At 42.4% G+C, this 18722-nt stretch overlaps 1 protein-coding gene across 4 annotated transcripts in view; it reads left to right on the forward strand.

Annotated features, from left to right (window-relative positions):
• CNTN5 (contactin 5) overlaps window positions 1-18722 on the forward strand; it is a 1021024-nt gene that overhangs the window by 252656 nt on the left and 749646 nt on the right. Inside the window, exon 2 of one of the 4 annotated variants that reach the window (XM_030560071.1) lies at window positions 6449-6556. The exons of the other annotated variants lie outside the window; for them this stretch is intronic. The gene's annotated coding sequence lies outside the window, so the exon portion shown is untranslated. The remainder of the gene's footprint in view (window positions 1-6448; window positions 6557-18722) is intronic. 4 annotated transcript variants of the gene reach the window in all.

Below are 18722 nucleotides of genomic sequence, written 5' to 3' on the forward strand. Positions count from 1 at the left end.
TCAATAAAGGAGCCTCAGGCTGTCTGATCAACTCAACACGGTGGTGGTCATTTTCCACGACATAGGGTAGCCAATTGATCATAAACTCTAATCTTCAAGAACTGACCCCTAAAACAGCCCATAAATTATCAGGAACAAGTTTAAAAATGTCTTATATGTCTCAGAGCACAGTGCGGGTATTTAACAAGTAGTAAACACATTAAAATTCCCAAAAGCCAAAAAATCCCAGTTTTGCTAAAAATAACCACATAGGATTTTACAATACTTGAAAAATTATCCAAAAACTCAAGTCACGCTAAAAGCTTGTCTACATGGAGAAGTTCAACTGATGTAAGGTAGAGTATGAATTTAAAGTGCTATAGTTATACTGATATAGCTCCCCATGTGGATAAGAGTATAAGAGTGCCTTTTTTTCTCATTTAGTTCATATTGCTTAGGAAGCAGTTTAAACTAAGCTAAAAAATGCCACTCTTATTCCAGAAAGTCCACATTGGGAAGTAAATAGTGGTGTGACTATGCTGGTATAACTGAAGAAATCTCCCTTGTAGAATGCAACTTGAGACTGTGCCAAATAGTATTTTTGAGAGAGGAGGAAGGGTATTGGCTTATCATTACTGGAAATGGTCTGTTTTGATCTTTGAATTCACCACAGGGCATGTGCTGCTCACAGATAAATCTGGTTTATGGTTTGCTACAGTGAAGCAGCAAAATAAAGATAAATATTCTATGGCTACTTTAAATTACCGATGTGTTTGGATTAGATAATAATGATACTTCACACTTGCATAATACTTTATATGTTCAAGGCACTAAGCAAAGATTAATCTTCACAATCCCTCAGTGAGGAAGTATTAGCCTCATTTTATAGCTGAGGAGGTGGAAGTAACTTTCTCAAGAACACACACATCACGGAAGGAACAAAGTTAGAACTCAGGACTTCCTGACTCCTAATCATTGATTTCTATGCTGCTGTCTTTCCACTTAGATTATTCTTCATTAGAGCCTCATAAATTATAAATCCTATTTTGTGTGCATGGTGTGGTTATCCAGTATACATATAGAGTATCTGGGCTGCACTGAGACTGCAAAGAAACATTTCTTAGTGATGATTATGCCTCCATATTTCAGCAATGCCAATCACTGCCTGAAGGACACAGGACACAACTACTCTGTAATGGGAATATTGCCTGTTATTGAAATATAGTCAATATTTCCACCTTACCCACAAGCTATAATTTCCATTGGAAATGATAGATTGTGGCACTATCTGGCCAACTCAGAAATCAAAGGCGTTCCTGTCATCACAGTATCCCTTTGTTCCTTTAAACATAAAAATCCAGTTGTTCTCCACCTAGCAAGTGACTATATTGATTTTAGATCATTAAAACCACACCAGTATTTCAGACTGAGAGTCTGCTGACCCTGTATCTTCAGTAGAATCATTATTTCCCTTATCCATGCAGATCGCTTCCTTTTCCCCTTCTCCCCTCTGAATCCTAAAGGTTCAGATAACATGAAACCTCGATCTGATGTAATTTGGATTTGGTTTTAAAAAAATCTGAGTATGGCTTTGCAAAATAAAATTCAAATCTGATACTTCCTCCACCCAGCCTCCTTTTCCAACATCCAGTGTTTCATTGGTATGTCTCCTGAAGTTATATGTTAACTTAATAGGCCTCATTTGCCTTGTTGGATAACTTTATTTCATGAACAATCATACTCACGTTGATTCCCAGGCACACGTCTTTGGGGCATTGTGGTACACTGGAGTACTCTACAATTCAGAGATAAATCCTGTAAATATATTCCAAATTAGTTTTTCAAAGCAATTATTAATAAACAAAAGTGCCCCTGAACTCGCTTGTGTGCCTTTCAAAATCAACCTCTTCATCAAAGCTGATAAATCCTAACTAAGCTATATCAGGAAAGCAATTTGCTGAAACATCCACTAAGGCAGATACCTATAGCTTTTTGGATCTTCTTATGTCACTCAGGCAACTCTTTGAATAAAACTTTCCCAAAGTAGAGTAGGCAAATGCTTTTTAAGGAAGGTAGAAAGAGGTGTGACCTCTGCTTATTAGATACTGATGATCATAAATCAGTGTGCATGATAACCACAAATCACTGCTTTTGACACATCTAGGCATCCAGATACACATGAGAGCACACATTATAGCAGGTAATTTCATGCATTCCCATCAAATGTAGACTGAAAGCTACTGGCATATAATTAGCTACAGTCAGAGCTCACAAAACTGTTAGGAAAACTTTGAACATTACAACAGAGAAAATGTAGTAGCAGCCTTACATGATTCAACACACTTAAGGGTACACTGTTAATTTTAGCTTTTTTAAAAAAAAAAACATTAGCTTCTAATGATTCAGGTATCTGATATACTTACTCCCCCTCATGCCCTAGCTCTCCCCTCCTTGGAGCAGTGTATGACAGTGATGTCTCCATACTAGTGTACAAGACAGGAAATGCAACTATAAATCAAGTAGTCACAGACAATACATAAAGTGCTGTCAAATGCCAAGAAGAAACATTTTTTTAAATAGATAATTTTTTACTAACTTATTTCAGCTATAGAAATGTTAGATGTGACTTGAAAACAATAAGAGGTAACTTTGTTTTCCCAGACAGGTGTGTGATGTTTTTAAACTTGATTGTATCCCTTTTCAATATTAATATGATTTGGTCCTTTTCTGTGTGAAAACTGGCATTTGAAATAAAATTAGTTATGTTACACATTTAACTCAAAACATGTTCATGGCTTTTATGCCCTGATCCAGCAAAACACTTATGCAACACCTTACTTTAGCATATAAATTGTCCTATGGTTCCCCTGCTAATGCTGCCCCAAACGGTGCCAAATACAAGATTTTGTGGTGTGGATGCCTATTTACTAGACCAGTTTCAGTTCATCCACACCTTTGGAACTTTAAAATATTGTGTTAAAGATGATTGCAAACTCTGCAATTTTTGTTGTCTCTCTCGACTTTTTCATTTTAATGTGTGTGCTCTCCCTCACCGGTATTGCACTGCAGAGATGAATACCTGAATGGTTAAAATAAACAAACAGACGAAATGTCTTTTCTTTTTATACTCCTGCTGAAAACACTATCACTAATATATAAGCAAATGAGCCAAATGATTATGCGTAATTAGTTGATTCAGTAGCTGTAAGTAATTGTTTGATACTCATAAGCATTTTGTGGAAGATTATATTATCATTAAAACATATTTACCGTGTATTAGAAAACTCTTGGTACAACTTAACCAAGTAAATTTCTCAACTCCTCTTAGAATAGTACCTTCATGAGAAGAAAATACTGGGTACTAAAGGGCTGTTTAATTTAGCGGAGGCATAATAAGAACCAATGGCTGGAAATTGAAGTCATACAAATTCAAATTAGAAATAGGGAACGAATTGTTAACAGTGAGGCTGATTAGTCATTGGAACAAACTACCAAGGGAGGTTGTGGATGGTGGATTGTTCCTCTCTTGAAGTCTTTAGTTTGACAGTGGATGCCTTTCAGGAAGATATACTTTAGTGAAACACAAATTATTGGGATCAAGCTAGGAATAACTGGATAAAAGTATTCAACTTGAGTTATGCAGGTAGTCAGATAAGATGATCTAATAGTTCCTTCTTGCCTTAAAATCAATGAATCTGTAAAGAAGCCTTTTGAAACACTTAGTTGGGATTACTCTGCATTACATCACAGTGGAGGTGGTATGTCTATTACTGTACTAACTAAAACAACTAGCCATTTAACCTATTAATAGAGCTCTTCACTTTGATGATATATTCTGTTCACAAATTGTCCCCATTGTTGATTGGTCTACTGTGAAATAATTGACTTCCTCATTGTATGTTTTTGGCTCAAAATATGCATCAGTGTAATTTCAGATAATAGAGCCCATGACAGTGGGGCCAGTGGATATATTATACTTTGTAATGAAACATGCTACTCAGGATTTTTGTCATTTGAGGCTCCAGGTCCATCAAATCTCTCACTTTGATCATTACCAAATTGACTTTGAAGGGTTTTATAAAGTTCCATTAAAACATTTTTAGTTTACCAGAATGATATTGTGCCCTGTTCCCCAGCACAAATTGTAAAATAATATAACATACTGTTGTTTTCTTTAATTTATTATGTGTATATATGTGAAGTCTATATCTCTACAGACAAAAGAACAATGTCACTGGAGCATTAAACTGGTAATTAATTAATGATTGAACTGAAAATATGTTTGTCCAAGAACACGTAAACAGTCTCCAAACTCTTCTCTTTGGCTAATCTTTAAAATAATTTACTTAGCAGTTCTAACAAGATTCTTTCCTAAGGCAAGAAAGGGTTGTTTTGAGCGTAAAATATGAGCAGGTGGCTAAGCAATGCATTTTGACTGAGTACAGTGGATTTACACTGAGGCTAACAACGCCTTTTACTGATAATCTTCTCCCATCCGTTCTAATGATTTATTCATACTAAGAAAAAGGCAGGTGAGAAGAGAGAATGGAAATAAATGGCAATACGTATGTTCTGAATTGGGCTGTGATTGTGCAAACAGCATAAATGCTATTGTTAATGTTAAGGCAATTACTATCCTTTAAACTCGTCTCTACCCTAGTATTAGGGGGCAGTCTTCATTCAAACTAGAGGGGGGACAAAATATTGATGACAAAATACAAAACATCCATTTTCAAGGGAGTATGCATTTCTACTGAAAGCTATGGAATGTCATATTTGCGGTGATATTATGAGAAGAATTATACATTTTGTTGACATTTCACATAGCAAAATGTGAGGAGGTGTAAAATCCAGAATTTAACAACCAATATTTTTATTTGAAATACCCTAAAATAAACCTTTTGAATTTCGCACAACCCTAATTTTGACCCCCAGTTTGTCAATTGAGATGTTAGGAACAGATTTTAAGTAATGCAGACCGGCGTGATCATCATTTATTAAAGATCTCCTATTCAACCCATTCTTTGTCTTTCAAGATCTACTCAATGCTTTATCCCCCTCTAAGAATTTGCAAGGGAATGGTGGTAAGAAGTAGCTACTAAGATGCAATGTGGCAGGTAAAATGATGCTGGACATGGAAAGGAAAGGAAATAAGTATCAGCAGATACCACTGTGGCGGTAGAGCCAGTGTAAGATTATAGATATTAGAGATGCATAGACCTATTAGCTAAGTAATAATAAATGCTTAATATTTGTACAACACTTGAAAATTTAAAACATTATGGAAAAGCCAACCAATGTATCTAATCATTTACAGCACCCCTCTGACATAGGTGTTCTCTATTTTTGACATGAGAAAACTGAAATAAATAAAGGCCTAGAGTAAATGGTGTGTTTTTAAAATTTGTTACCTAAAATGTTTTAACAGACATGTTTTAAAACTGTAGTATAGACAGGGCAAGTTGTATTTTGACATGTGTTAGCTGATGGAAGTGAGCCCTGGGGAAAAGCTGCACATATCAGTAGCATTACAATTTAGGAGACTGATTCAGAACTGCATTCCTAGTGCAAAATCTTGAGAACTGGTTGTAATACACCATCAAATCAGACTGGTGGTCCTTTGTGCAGGTGTAAATAATATGTGGTGTAAGTCAGTGGAGAATCTGACCCCTTTTCTAGACTAGGAAAATGAGGTATGTTAAGCAACCATATTAGCTAATATGTGTTAATTAACTATTTTAAACCCCGGTTAGCAACTAGTGTAGACAAAAAAAATAGTGTTTAAAGATGTGTTAGCTGGTTGTGGAGTTCTAAGGTTGATCTTGACTGGCTAAAATGTTTTTAAAATCTCTGCCTTTGTCTACAAGAGATGCGAAGTGGAAGTTTAAAAACCTGTTAACGCGTTAACTACCCTATTTTCCTAGTGTAGACAAAGTCGAAGTTCCATGCTTGTTTTGCTCGACCAAACTGCTGGATATTTTACTAGTAGGCCATTTAACTGACTGACCTGTCACTGTAGGAAAATTCTTTATATTGTAGAACTGTGTCTAGCAAAGTTTTAAATATCTCAAGGGACAGATCTTCCTTTACTTCCCACTGAAGACTGATTATTCCATAACATAATAGAGTTCATACTTGGGAAGATTTGTTCCATAATATTCAACCGACATGTTGCTTTTCTTAATTTCATCCTATTACTCCCATTTTATACTATCTTGTATAACATTAAATAACTTACCGTAATTATCCCTTGAGTGTGCATGCCTTTTGAATATTTTTAGATGATTATCACATCCCTCACCCCATAGTTATCATTTAGCAGGCCTCATTCTCTGCTCATTTACATTTGTGTAGGTCCAGAGTAATAAAGTCAGTCTTACTCCAGTGAATGAGACTTAAAACATTTTCAAAAAATTTTCTTCCTGAATCTGTCCCTTCAATCCTTAATCACTTTTGTTGCTCTTTTCAGAACTCCCTTCATCGTGTCTATATTTCTCTGATACTGAGTTGAAATCTTCATTTCTGAAACATCTCATTGCAAATCCATGACTAATTTGCTGTCTTCTGTCACCCATAGGTGAGTAGCACTAGAGGGAAAGGAAATTGGGAACATTTTAAGGATGAGATTAAGGGAAATTTATATTGAAGAGCGCTGGAGAAGAAAGCAACATAAAGAGGAATTAGATGCAGACACCTGGGTCAAATAAGAAATAATTGGTCCTGAGGAACAGGCAAGTTAACTGGGAGCAAAGAACAGACACAACTCATTGAGGAGGGAGGTAAATCTGAGAAATGGATCAAAATGCACATGAGAGCCTCTTAGAAAAATGCAGAGTGGGGATGGGGGGCAGTGAGAATTAAGAAGAGAGGCATGAATTTTGGAGCATGGTTGAGCCAGGAGCAGAATGGGGTGTTTAGTGCCTTGTCCATAGGGTCTAAAAGCAGAGAGGAGGAGGGAACTGGGTCTTAGAAGCATTTTATCCATTGTCTTGTCAAAATCCCAGACTGAGATTTCTGGTGCAGGGACTGTCTGCATTGTATTTGATTGTACAGTGCCTAGCATAGTATTGCCAACCTCAAGAGATCAAAAATCATGACTCAGAACCCCTCAAAATCAAGAGATTAGCCCAAGAAACCATAAATTTTAATCTTTTTAAACTCCCCTCTTTTCCATTTTCAATATGTGTGAAAATTTCAGGTTGAAAAATCAACCTTTAATGTCCACAGACATGCACAACTCTCCCGGGCTGCTCAGATGGTCCACATTTCTTCTCTTCACCCCTGTCATAGGGGAACTGCCATCCATTTTCTGCTACTGTCTTGATAGAGCAGCAACACTTCTCTGCCTCCCGCTGGCATCTTTCCATTAAGGTACATACCTGAAGGCAGGACTCAGTGGCAGGGCAACTCTGTGTCCTTAGCCCCCAGGTTCTCACACAGAGCTCTGCCCAGCTCTGAAAATCATGGGATTGGAGGAGCTTCTCTCATCATCACAACAGCTCTTCCAGCAGATGTCAAAATCCCATGATTTTTGATGAGTTTGTGGGAGTTGGCAACACTGGTTGCTTGGAGATGACTTCCTTTACCCACTGCTCACCCCCAGCTGGGAAAGCTCTCATTCTGTCCTTTCTAGCTCCCACTCCCATCATTGTCCTTTGCCTCCCTCCTGCTCCCCCATATCACCCTGCGCCCTTTTCCCCTACAATACCTAAATCTGCCTCCAGTTTCCATTCTTTCTCCCCATTCACCTTTCACAGTGTCTATGCTACTCCTCACAGTCCCTGTGTCCTGTCCAGCCCCCCCGAACTATATAGTGGCAGCCATTTTGCCTTTAGACCTGGCTTCAATCTCACTGAAAACCGTTGTAGCCAACTTTGTGAAGGGCAACCTCACTTCCATATAGACAGGCTGTAAGGAAATGGCAGTTATCTTTCTGGCTTCTTCCTCAATGACAGCAAAGAATCCTATGGCACCTTATAGACTAACAGACGTTTTGGAGCATGAGCTTTCGTGGGTGAATACCCACTTCGTCAGATGCATGTGATGGAAATTTCCAGGGGCAGGTATATATATGCAGGCAAGCTAGAGATAATGAGGTAGTTCACCAGGGAGGATGAGGCCCTGTTCTAGCAGTTGAGGTGTGAAAACCAAGGGAGGTGAAACTGGTTTTGTAATTGGCAAGCCATTCACAGTCTTTGTTTAATCCTGAGCTGATAGTGTCAAATTTGCAGATGAACTGAAGCTCAGCAGTTTCTCTTTGAAGTCTGGTCCTGAAGTTTTTTTGCTGCAGGATGGCCATCTTAAGGTCTGCTATAGTGTGGCCAGGGAGGTTGAAGTGTTCTCCTACAGGTTTTAGTATATTGCCATTCCTAATATCTGATTTGTGTCCGTTTATCCTTTTCCGTAGCGACTGTCCAGTTTGGCCGATGTACATAGCAGAGGGGTATTGCTGGCATATGATGGCGTATATTACATTGGTGGACGCGCAGGTGAATGAACCGGTGATGGTGTGGCTGATCTGGTTAGGTCCTGTGATGGTGTCGCTGGTGTAGATATGCGGGCAGAGTTGGCATCGAGGTTTGTTGCATGGATTGGTTCCTGAGCTAGAGTTCCTATGGTGCGGTGTGCAGTTACTGGTGAGAATATGTTGCAGGTTGGCAGGTTGTCTGTGTGCGAGGACTGGCCTGCCATCCAAGGCCTGTGAAAGTGTGGGATCATTGTCCAGGATGGGTTGTAGATCCCTGATGATGCGTTGGAGAGGTTTTAGCTGGGGACTGTATGTGATGGTCAGTGGAGTCCTGTTGGTTTCTTTCTTGGGTTTGTCTTGCAGTAGGAGGCTTCTGGGTACACGTCTGGCTCTGTTGATCTGTTTCCTTATTTCCTCGTGCGGGTATTGTAGTTTTGAGAATGCTTGGTGGAGATTTTGTAGGTGTTGGTCTCTGTCTGAGAGGTTAGAGCAGATGCGGTTGTACCTCAGTGCTTGGCTGTAGATAATGGATCATGTGATGTGTCCGGGATGGAAGCTGGAGGCATGAAGGTAGGCATAGTGGTCGGTAGGTTTTCGGTATAGGGTGGTGGTAATGTGACCATCACTTATTTGCACTGTGGTGTCTAGAAAGTGGACCTCCCGTGCAGATTGGTCCAGGCTGAGGTTAATAGTGGGGTGGAAGCTGTTGAAATCATGGTGGAATTTTTCCAGAGCCTCCTTCCAATGAGTCCAGATGATGAAGATGTCATCAATGTAGCATAGGTAGAGAAGGGGCGTGAGTGGACGAGAGCTGAGGAAGCGTTCCAGGTCGGCCATAAAAATATTGGCATATTGTGGGGCCATGCGGGTGCCCATAGCAATGCCACTGATCTGGAGATATAGATTGTCATCAAATTGGAAATAGTTGTGTGTGAAGATAAAGGCACAGAACTCAGCAGCCAGTTGTGCTGTGGCATCATCAGGGATACTGTTCCTGACAGCTTGTATTCCATCTGTGTGTGGGATGTTTGTGTAGATAGCCTTTACATCCATGGTGGCTAGGATGGTGTTTTCTGGAAGGTCACCAATGTATTGTAGTTTCTTCAGGAAATCAGTGGTGTCACGGAGATAGCTGGGAGTGCTGGTGGCATAGGGTCTGAGTAGAGAGTCCACATATCCAGACAGTCCTTCAGTGAGAGTGCCAATGCCCGAGATGATGGGGCGTCCAGGATTTCCAGGTTTATGGATCTTGGGTAGTAGATAGAATAACCCTGGTCGGTGCTCTAAGGGTATGTTGATTTGTTCCAGTGTTAGTGTAGGGAGTGTCCTGAGCAGATGCTGCAGTTTCTTAGTGTATTCCTCAGTGGGGTCTGAGGGAAGTGGCCTGTAGAATTTGGTGTTGGAGAGTTGTCTGGTGGCCTCCTTTTGGTAGTCAGACCTGTTCATGATGACAACAGCACCTCCTTTATAGATGACAATCTATATCTCCAGATCCAACAATATTCCAGTATTTTATAGTCAAATTTATATTTCTAGTCTCAATGATAACTGCTAAATTACAGCATTGCACATGCTCATCAACTCAAAATATTAACAAAATACATCCAGTGTGACACATATGGCAATTCCTGCAATATCCTTGAAAGACCTTAGGGTATTAAGTTTATGTATTATTGTGAACTGGGATTGTATATAACCTCTCTAGAGGGCAGATGTGACGGATGTAAAACCTGGGAGTTCAAAAGACTGTACTGAAAATGTGCCAGACAAATATGGACTTTTGAGATTATAAATGTTAAGTGGATTTCCTGGGGAATCCTTAGGGATAGATTAATGCAAATTCCCAAACTCTGGTATTGGAAAAACCCAGTCTTTTGAAGCTATGCCCTGAAGAGAGGGTCATTGTCTGCTGATCATTTGTTACAGAAGGCCACGATGAAAGGGCTGAGTTATATAAAGAAATGGCTAATATGCCCACTCTTTGTTCTGGTTCTGGAGCTAAAACAGGGAAAAACCTAGCAGTGGGTTTTGCAGGACTAAAACCTACCAGAGCACTAGGCTGGAGTTGGTTATGACCTCTGGTAAGCATGCTAGATTATTTAAATGTTCAATATTTTCTGTGTAGTGATTTTACCTTGAGAATAAAAATGGTTACTTGGATGGAGTTGTGTGGCAGCTTATAACTGTGGACAATACACTGATAAGAGCCCTTAAAAAGAAAACACAGCACAAATGTTGGCCTTTCAGGCAGTCTGGCCTGTTGGAGCTATCACAGTGCAAAGTGGTAAACAGTGTAGCCTTAAAAACCCCAGTCAGGAGGGAGTGAGATAGGGGTCTCCGCCAAAGAGAGGTGATGGCTGGGAGCCAGAAGCCTAAAATGGATGCCCTTGGTGGACCACAGAGTGGGAGTAGGGGTGCAGTTGCCCAGAACTGAGACATCCAATCTCTTGAAGTGCCATTCATCTCAGTACAAAAGGGAAGAAGGAAAAGATTTAGGGCAACAAGGCCAGGGAAAAGGACTGATGCTTGAGTGTATATATTTTTTCTGCAGGGAACAAAGTCAATATTTTTTTTAATGAGCCACTGTTACCTGGCATTAGCCAATTTCTTTTTAATTTGTATAATGGGCATATGATTTGCTTAAAGTACAATAGTCTTTTCTTTTCAAATCCTAAAAGTATTGAAAAACTCAAACTTTCCCAGGTTCCGTAAACCCTTTAGTTATTTACAAATAGCTAAAGGTTGCAGTTGAAATTTGGATTGAAATGACAAGGCTTTATTTGCTTAAGCCTATAGTGTCTGGACAGTACTTGACATTTCCAGTTCTATGAGGAGGCTTTGTAGGAGAGCTTGCTAATTTGATTTTGTACCTTATGCCTACTGTACAGTTGGTTTATCCCTTAATTCTGCGATCATTCAAAAATTTTGGACAATGTCTTGAACTGCAAAACCTGTTATATATCTCTGCATAAAATTGATGCTCAGGGCCAGATGGTTGTCCCACCACAAAACCCACAGAAGGGGCCAGGATGGAGAGCATTTCAATTACAGAAGTGGTGTTTGTGGAAGAAGCAGAGCATATGTTGCCCCTAGGGGTATGTTTACACTACAATTAGACACCAATGGCTGGTCTGTGCCAGCTATTCTGGATTGTGGAGCTCACGCAGTGGAGCTGATTGTAGTTTAGACGTAGAAACTCAGGCTGGAACCTGGGCTTTAGGACCCTGCAAGGTGCAGGGCTGCCCAGAGAGGGGGGCAAGTGGGGCAATTTGCCCCAGGCCCCGGGCTCCGCAGGGGCCCCCACAAGAACGGCTGAGGCTCCCTCACCAGACCCAACCCCGCCTCCGCCCCTCTCCCGGAGCCTCAGCGCATCCAGGAGCGTCCCTTAACAGCTTTGCAGCGTGGCTCCGGCGGGGCCCCTGAGCTCCACCTCGCTCAGAGGCGCGTGGTAAGGGGGTGGGGCTGCGAGCTCCAGGCTGAGGCTCCGGGTGAGGGGGGAGCCGGGAGTAAAGGCCTGGGGCCGGGGGTTTGGCTAAGGGGCAGGAAGTCCCAGGGACAGTCAGGGCACAAGGAGGGGGCAGAGGTTGGGGAGTAGTGGTCAGGGAATCGGGGGGTTGGATCGTGGGCATTCCGGGTGTCTGTCAGGACTCAGCGGGGGGGGGAGTGGATAGGGGTCAGGGCAGTCAGGGAGCAGGGGTAGGGTCCCAGGGTGGTGGTTGGGAGTGAGGTCTCTGGGGGACTGTGAGGGGACAAGGAGCAGGACGGGTCGGGGATTCTGGGGGTGGGGGGCATTCAGGGGGCAGGAAGTGGGTGGGGATCGGATGGGGCAGGGCCAGGCTGTTTGGGAGGCACAGCCTTCCCTACCCTAAAACTCATTCAGCAGTTTGAGGCTTGCAGAAGAGCCAAGCTGTTAGCTTTTCCATTAGGGCTACCATCCCTTTCACTTCTCAAATGCCAAATTATAGTCTATATTTAATTTCAGTGCCATAGGGAGATTCATGTCAGGGGAGGGTAGCTTTCTTTAAAATTAGCCACTGGGAGAGGGATCACATGAGAAGAGCAATATCCTCCCCAACCCTACCAAGGGAGACCCCCCTCCCCTGCATTTCCTGAGGCTTCAAAGGAGTTAATTCAGTGGTTCTCAAGCTTTTATACTGGTGACCTCTTTCACATAGCAAACCTCTGAGTACGACCCCCCACCCCTTATAAATTAAAAACACTTTTTTATATATTTAACACTATTATAAATGCTGGAGGCAAAGCGGGGTTTGAGGTGGAGGCTGACAGCTTGCGACCTCCAGTAATAACCTTGTGACCCCCTGAGAGGTCCTGACCCCCAGTTTGAGAACCCCTGGATTAATTTAATTTTAGCACCCTGTGTCCATTCACATGCATGTGCTATTTTGAGCATTTCAGTTTTCACAACATAGGCTCATCCCAGATTCTGGAACAAGCTCAAATGCTCAGTTCGTCAAGTATGGACAGAAGCTATACTAAAGACAAACCCACAGTAACCGTCTCCACTTTGTGAAGGACCCCATGGAGTCAGTCTCTAGGAAACAGATAAATGCATGGTGGTTAAGTCCATTAATGGCTATTAGCCAGGATGGGTAAGAAATGGTGTCCCTAGCCTCTGTTTGTCAGAGGATGGAGATGGATGACAGGAAAGAGGTCACTTGATCATTACCTGTTAGGTTTACTCCCTCTGGGGCACTTGGCATTGGCCATTGTCGGTAGACAGGATACTGGGCTGGATGCACCTTTGGTTTGACCCAGTATGGCTGTTCTTATATTCTAACCTAAACGAACCCAAAGTTATGGAGACAGATATGAGTCAAGGAAGCCAGCAGAGTATCAGAAACCTGGAAAAATCTCTGATTGGATGGGCTCAGGCATTTGGTCACAAGCTGAGGTGGTTCAAAAGTTTTGGATTTTTTTTTAAGCAGAATTTTTTTGTTTCTTTAAACAATCAAACACAGCAAGCAGCAAATATTTGACTGCACACTTCTGAAAGCTCAAACCATGTTCAGGTTTTAGCAGACTAATTTCAGCTTTTCAATTAAAAAAACCACAACAAGTTTTGAAGGAAAGCAGACATTGTCCGTGATTTTTTTCTGCTTTTTAAAAACCCCTAGTTTTTGATCCAGAAAGTGTTTTGACGGAAAATATTTGTCCAACCCTTTTAATGAGCTTTAGTGCCTTTTAGCACTAGCTGATGCTGAAAACCAGTGATACCTTGTAAAGAAGTTTTCTCAAAACTGGGTTTATGCCGAAATGCAGAAGGTTTATTTTTCCCAGGGCCTCCTGTGGGTGCGAAGCAAGTGGGGCAATTTGCGCCGGGCCCTGCAGGGGCCCCCATGAATATATAGTATTGTGTAGTACTGCAATTTTTTTTATAGAAGAGGCCCCTGAAATTGCTTTTCCCCAGGCCCCCTGAATCCTCTGGGCGGCCCTGGCAAGGTGGGAGGGTCCCAGAGCTCGGGCTACGATCTGACCCCAGACTGACCCCTGAGCCCTGCAGCGTGTCCAAGTCAGCTAGAACAGGCCAGCTGCGGGTTTTTAATTGCAGAGTAAACATGCCCTAAGAGAGTGTTGTTGTAGCCATGTCAGTCCAAGGATATTAGAGAGACAAGGTGGGTGAGGTAATATCTTTTAATCGACCAACTTCTGTTGGTGAGAGAGACAAGCTTTCGAGCCATACACCTGAAGAGCCCTGTGTGGCTCAAAAGCTTGTCTCTCTCACCAATAGACTTTTTTTTCCAATAAAAGATATTACCTCACCCACCTTGTCTCTCTAATACCCTAAGAGAGTCATTAGTGTGGAGGCCCTACTTCCACCAGTTCCCTGTAAGTATGGCTCCACTGAAGCTGTGCTGCCAGGAACTTCCCTTCCCACAGCTATTCCTGGTGCCTCAGTCTTAGGAGGAGGGAGAGTTTCCCAGCATAGATTGGGTTTCACAGGAAAGAAGCAATCCTTTAAAGCAGCTGTGTGTTTAACAAATAAACACTCAGGGTGTTACAGGGGTGGGAAAGAAAACCGCAAACACATGTATTCTCTCTGCGCTGGTTAGCAAATGAGGTGTAAATTGTTTTTTTGGAAGAAATGGAAGTGCACGTCTTCATTTGGCAGTTTTCATGCTAAGCATCTTATAATCTTCCAGACATGAATAAAATTTCATGGTCTTTTCCTTTTCCCTTGGACACTCTCAACCAGCTTCTGCTATCTGGTCTAGGGTAACTGGACTATACTTGTGTTATTTGTCTGCCTATACTGAAATCAGTGAAATAGAACTCTGTTTGTTGGGCCAGAGCTGTAATATCATTATTCAATCTGCTGGCAGTTCCCTATTTGAATCAATAAAAGGCCAAGAGGTCTTGACAAGCTATATTTTTTCTAATATTGATCTTGATGACCAAGCTGGTGCCCTAGAGTCTAACCATTGATTTTAAAAGAGAGAATTGTCAAGTTGGAGGCCAATTTTGTGCTATTAAACACATCAGGATTTGTAATTAAAGAAAATGTCAGGCTGTCATATTTTATAAGACTGGCAAGAGCTTTTCACAGACATGCAAGCAAATTAAAAGGTGCAAATGTGCTGAAGATATATGAATTGTGAATATATATTCTGTGTAAATAGACTATACTGAAATCCAAACCAGACTGAATAACTTTTCATAGAGCATGGGCATTGCCGGCCTTCAGTGTCCCCAGGATTTAAAAGTTTAAGGAAGTAATTTGATTCTTGGATTTAATTATATGAACTGTTTGTTTTAAGATTAAATTATGTTAATTTTACCCCCTCACTGAAAGAGCAGCAATTTAGTCATTGAAATCTCATTCTGTTTTAATGCCGCAGAGTAATCGATGTGGATATCAGACAACTGTATCATTTATCCTACTGTGTTTCTGATGGTCCAGATAATGGTTGCTAGTTCTCTGTTACCTTATGTAAGATCTAATATGCAATGGAGCTTATGATTGAGTTCTGGAGCAGCCCACACTCCATTCTAGATTCAAGCACATATACATGACTCAGAGGCAGGCCATAGCAGTGCCGCTGAGGTCTAACACAGATATTTGGGGTCGGGAAGGAATTTTCCTCCAGGGCGGATTGGCAGGGGCCCTGGAGGTTTTTCGCCTTCCTCTGCAGCGTGGGGCATGGGTCGCTTGCTGGTGGATTCTCTGCAGTTTGAGGTCTTCAAACCAGTTTTGAGGATTTCAATAACTCAGTCCTGGATTAGGGGTTGTATAAAAGTGGATGGGTAGGGTTCTGTGGCCTGCCTTGTGCAGGAGGTCAGACTAGATGATCATATTGGTCCCTTCTGACCTATGAGTCTATGAGTCTATGAGATTAATCTTTGGGCATGTATGGTGATCCTAATGTACTTATCCCAAAATTCTCATATATTTATAGTGATGTGTGTATTAGAAGATGGCAACTACCAGCAATTATGAAGCTTGATTGATATTGAGGATAAAGGTAATTTAAGATGTAATCTAAATTTTAAATATACCTAGTGTGATTTTTGAACAGATGTATTGTTTTCCTGGCAGAATCTCTGTTTTCAAGCTGTTTGTTTTAAATTTCAAATACAGCCATTAATGCTACTTTATCTTACCAATGAATCCCAGATTGTTGTTTATGTTGTGGTATTAAATTATGGATTAGTGCCCCCTTGTGTCATGCTCCCTGGAGATTATAAACAAAATGAACAAGATAAACAAGGGCAGGGGAAAGGAATTACAGCTAGGATACGTAGGATATGGCTACACTTACATTTGTGCAGTGCTGGGAGTTACAGCTGTGTTCGTACAGCTGTATAGGGACAGCGCTGCAGTGTGGCCACACTGACAGCTACCAGCGCTGCAGTGTGGCCACATTTACAGCATTTGCAGCGCTGTTGGGAGTGGTGCATTGTGGGCAGCTATCCCACAGAGCACCTCTTCCCATTTTGGCACCATGGTTTGTCGGAAGGGGACAGAAGGGTGCCGGTCATTCCGCTTCCTGTCCCAACGCCCCGTGATACATCGCTACACATCCCAGCAGTCTGGCGCCATTGTGAGTCTGCAGCGCGATTTCTGTTAGAAATGGAGGCCGAGCTGCTGAGGACCTTGCTGATGAATGTTGCCAGCACATCACGTTTGGCAGTCGAGCTATTCCTTCAGCTCCAAAGTGACAGTGAGGAGTCAGACGATGATATTGATTCGCCTGATGCGCAAGATACTAAATTGCTTGTGGCAGTAACGGACATGCTCAGCACCATGGAACGCCACCTTTGGGCTCAGGAAACAAGCACTGAGTGCTGGGATCACATCGTCCTGCAAGTCTGGGATGACGAGCAGTGGCTGCAGAACTTTCTGATGAGAAAAGCCACTTTCATGGGACTGTGTGAGGAGCTCGCCCCCACCCTGCTGCGTAAGGACACGAGATTGAGAGCTGACCTGCCAGTGGAGAAGCGGGTGGCTATTGCAATCTGGAAGCTGGCAACTCCAGACAGCTACAGATCGGTCGCAAACCAGTTTGGAGTGGGAAAGTCGACCGTTGGAATAGTGTTGATGCAAGTTTGCAGGGCCATTAATCGCATCCTGCTAAGAAGAACCGTGACTCTGGGGAACGTGCAGGACATTGTGGATGGCTTTGCATAAATGGGTTTCCCTAACTGTGGAGGGGCGATAGATGGGACGCATATTCCTATTCTGGCACCACTCCACCTGGCATCCGAGTACATTAATCGCAAGGGGTATTTCTCTGTGGTTTTCCAAGCGCTTGTGGATCACCGTGGGCGTTTCACTGACATTTACACAGGATGGCCTGGAAAGGTGCATGATGCACGCATCTTTCGGAAGAGTGCCCTGTTCAGGAAGCTGCAGGCTGGGACTTTTTTCCCACACTGCAAGATCACAGTAGGGGACGTCGAAATGCCCATTGTGATCCTTGGAGACCCCGCTTACCCGTTAATGCCATGGCTCATGAAACCGTATACAGGGAAGCTTGACAGGAGCAAGAACCGGTTCAACTACAGGCTGAGCCGGTGCAGAATGACTGTGGAGTGTGTTTTCGGCTGCTTAAAGTGACGCTGGAGATGTCTTTATGGGAAGCTAGACTTGGGGGAAAGCAGCATCCCCGCTGTTATATCCATGTGCTGTACCCTCCATAATATTTGTGAAGGGAAGGGTGAAACATTCAGTGAGGAATGGACCTCCGAGGTTCGATGCTTAGAGGCTGAATTTGCACAGCCAGAGAGCAGGGCTACTAGAGAGGCCCAGCACAGGGCTTCAAGGATTAGGGATGCCTTAAGGGAGCAATTTGAGGCTGAAAGCCAACAGTAATGTTTGGTGCCTTGCACGGGTGTGAAGTGCAGTAGTTACAATGATTTGCTGTGCCCGTTTTTCCCTTGGGGTACAGTATTTCTCACTTTCTGCAATAATAAAAAATGTTTTAAAAGCCAAGAAATCATTTATTCAAAATACAGTACATGAAAGGGCAGAGGGGTAGGGTGCTGGACTGTACATTCAGAGGTTTGAATATGTTCTGCCTGGATTGCTGTGCAATACCTGCTGCACTTCAGGATTAATATGCTGCATGGTGATGGGGGTTGAGTGCATAGGGTAAGGGTCATAGTTCTCAGGGCTGGTAGGTGAACGTACAGGTGTTGGGGGCAGCTGGTGGTGGTAAGAACCAGGCTGCTGGAGAAAGGTATTTTGAGCAAACACTGTGGCACAAGGGAGAGAGCTTTGTGGGGCGAGGGTTAGCATGGTACTGATCTGCCTGCATGGCTACGAGAGACTGCATACAGTCCGTTTGGCGCGCCAGGAGGCTTATCAGCTGCTTTGTGCTTTTCTTGGTAGCCAATTCCTTTCTCCTGCTTTGTGTTTCCCTCCACTGATGCATTTTCTCTCTCCAGTCCTGCAGCCTCTTACTCTCTCTGGCATACTGATTCATAACTACTTTCACCAAATCTTCTTTGCTTTTCCTTGGTTTCCGCCTCAAGTTCTGTAATTTTTCAGCAGGCTGTGATAGGGCCGGAGGATTCAAGGACACTTAAAAAAACAGAAATAGAAACATTTAATACAGAGGCTGCATTATTTATTATCACAGTGAAGGAGTTTGTAGACTATTTGTAGCATCATTTACACATAGCAAACATAGCACAGAGAGGCCACAACAGTGAAGACATGGTGAGTACTGGGGTGAGTGTTTCTTCCGTGACTCACCTGGGAAGGGGAGCTGCTTGAGTCAGGGCTCACTGGGGTTTCTGTGCATTGGAGAAAGCA

Source organism: Gopherus evgoodei, chromosome 1 (genome assembly GCF_007399415.2).
Source record: "Gopherus evgoodei ecotype Sinaloan lineage chromosome 1, rGopEvg1_v1.p, whole genome shotgun sequence".
NCBI lineage: Eukaryota > Metazoa > Chordata > Testudines > Testudinidae > Gopherus > Gopherus evgoodei.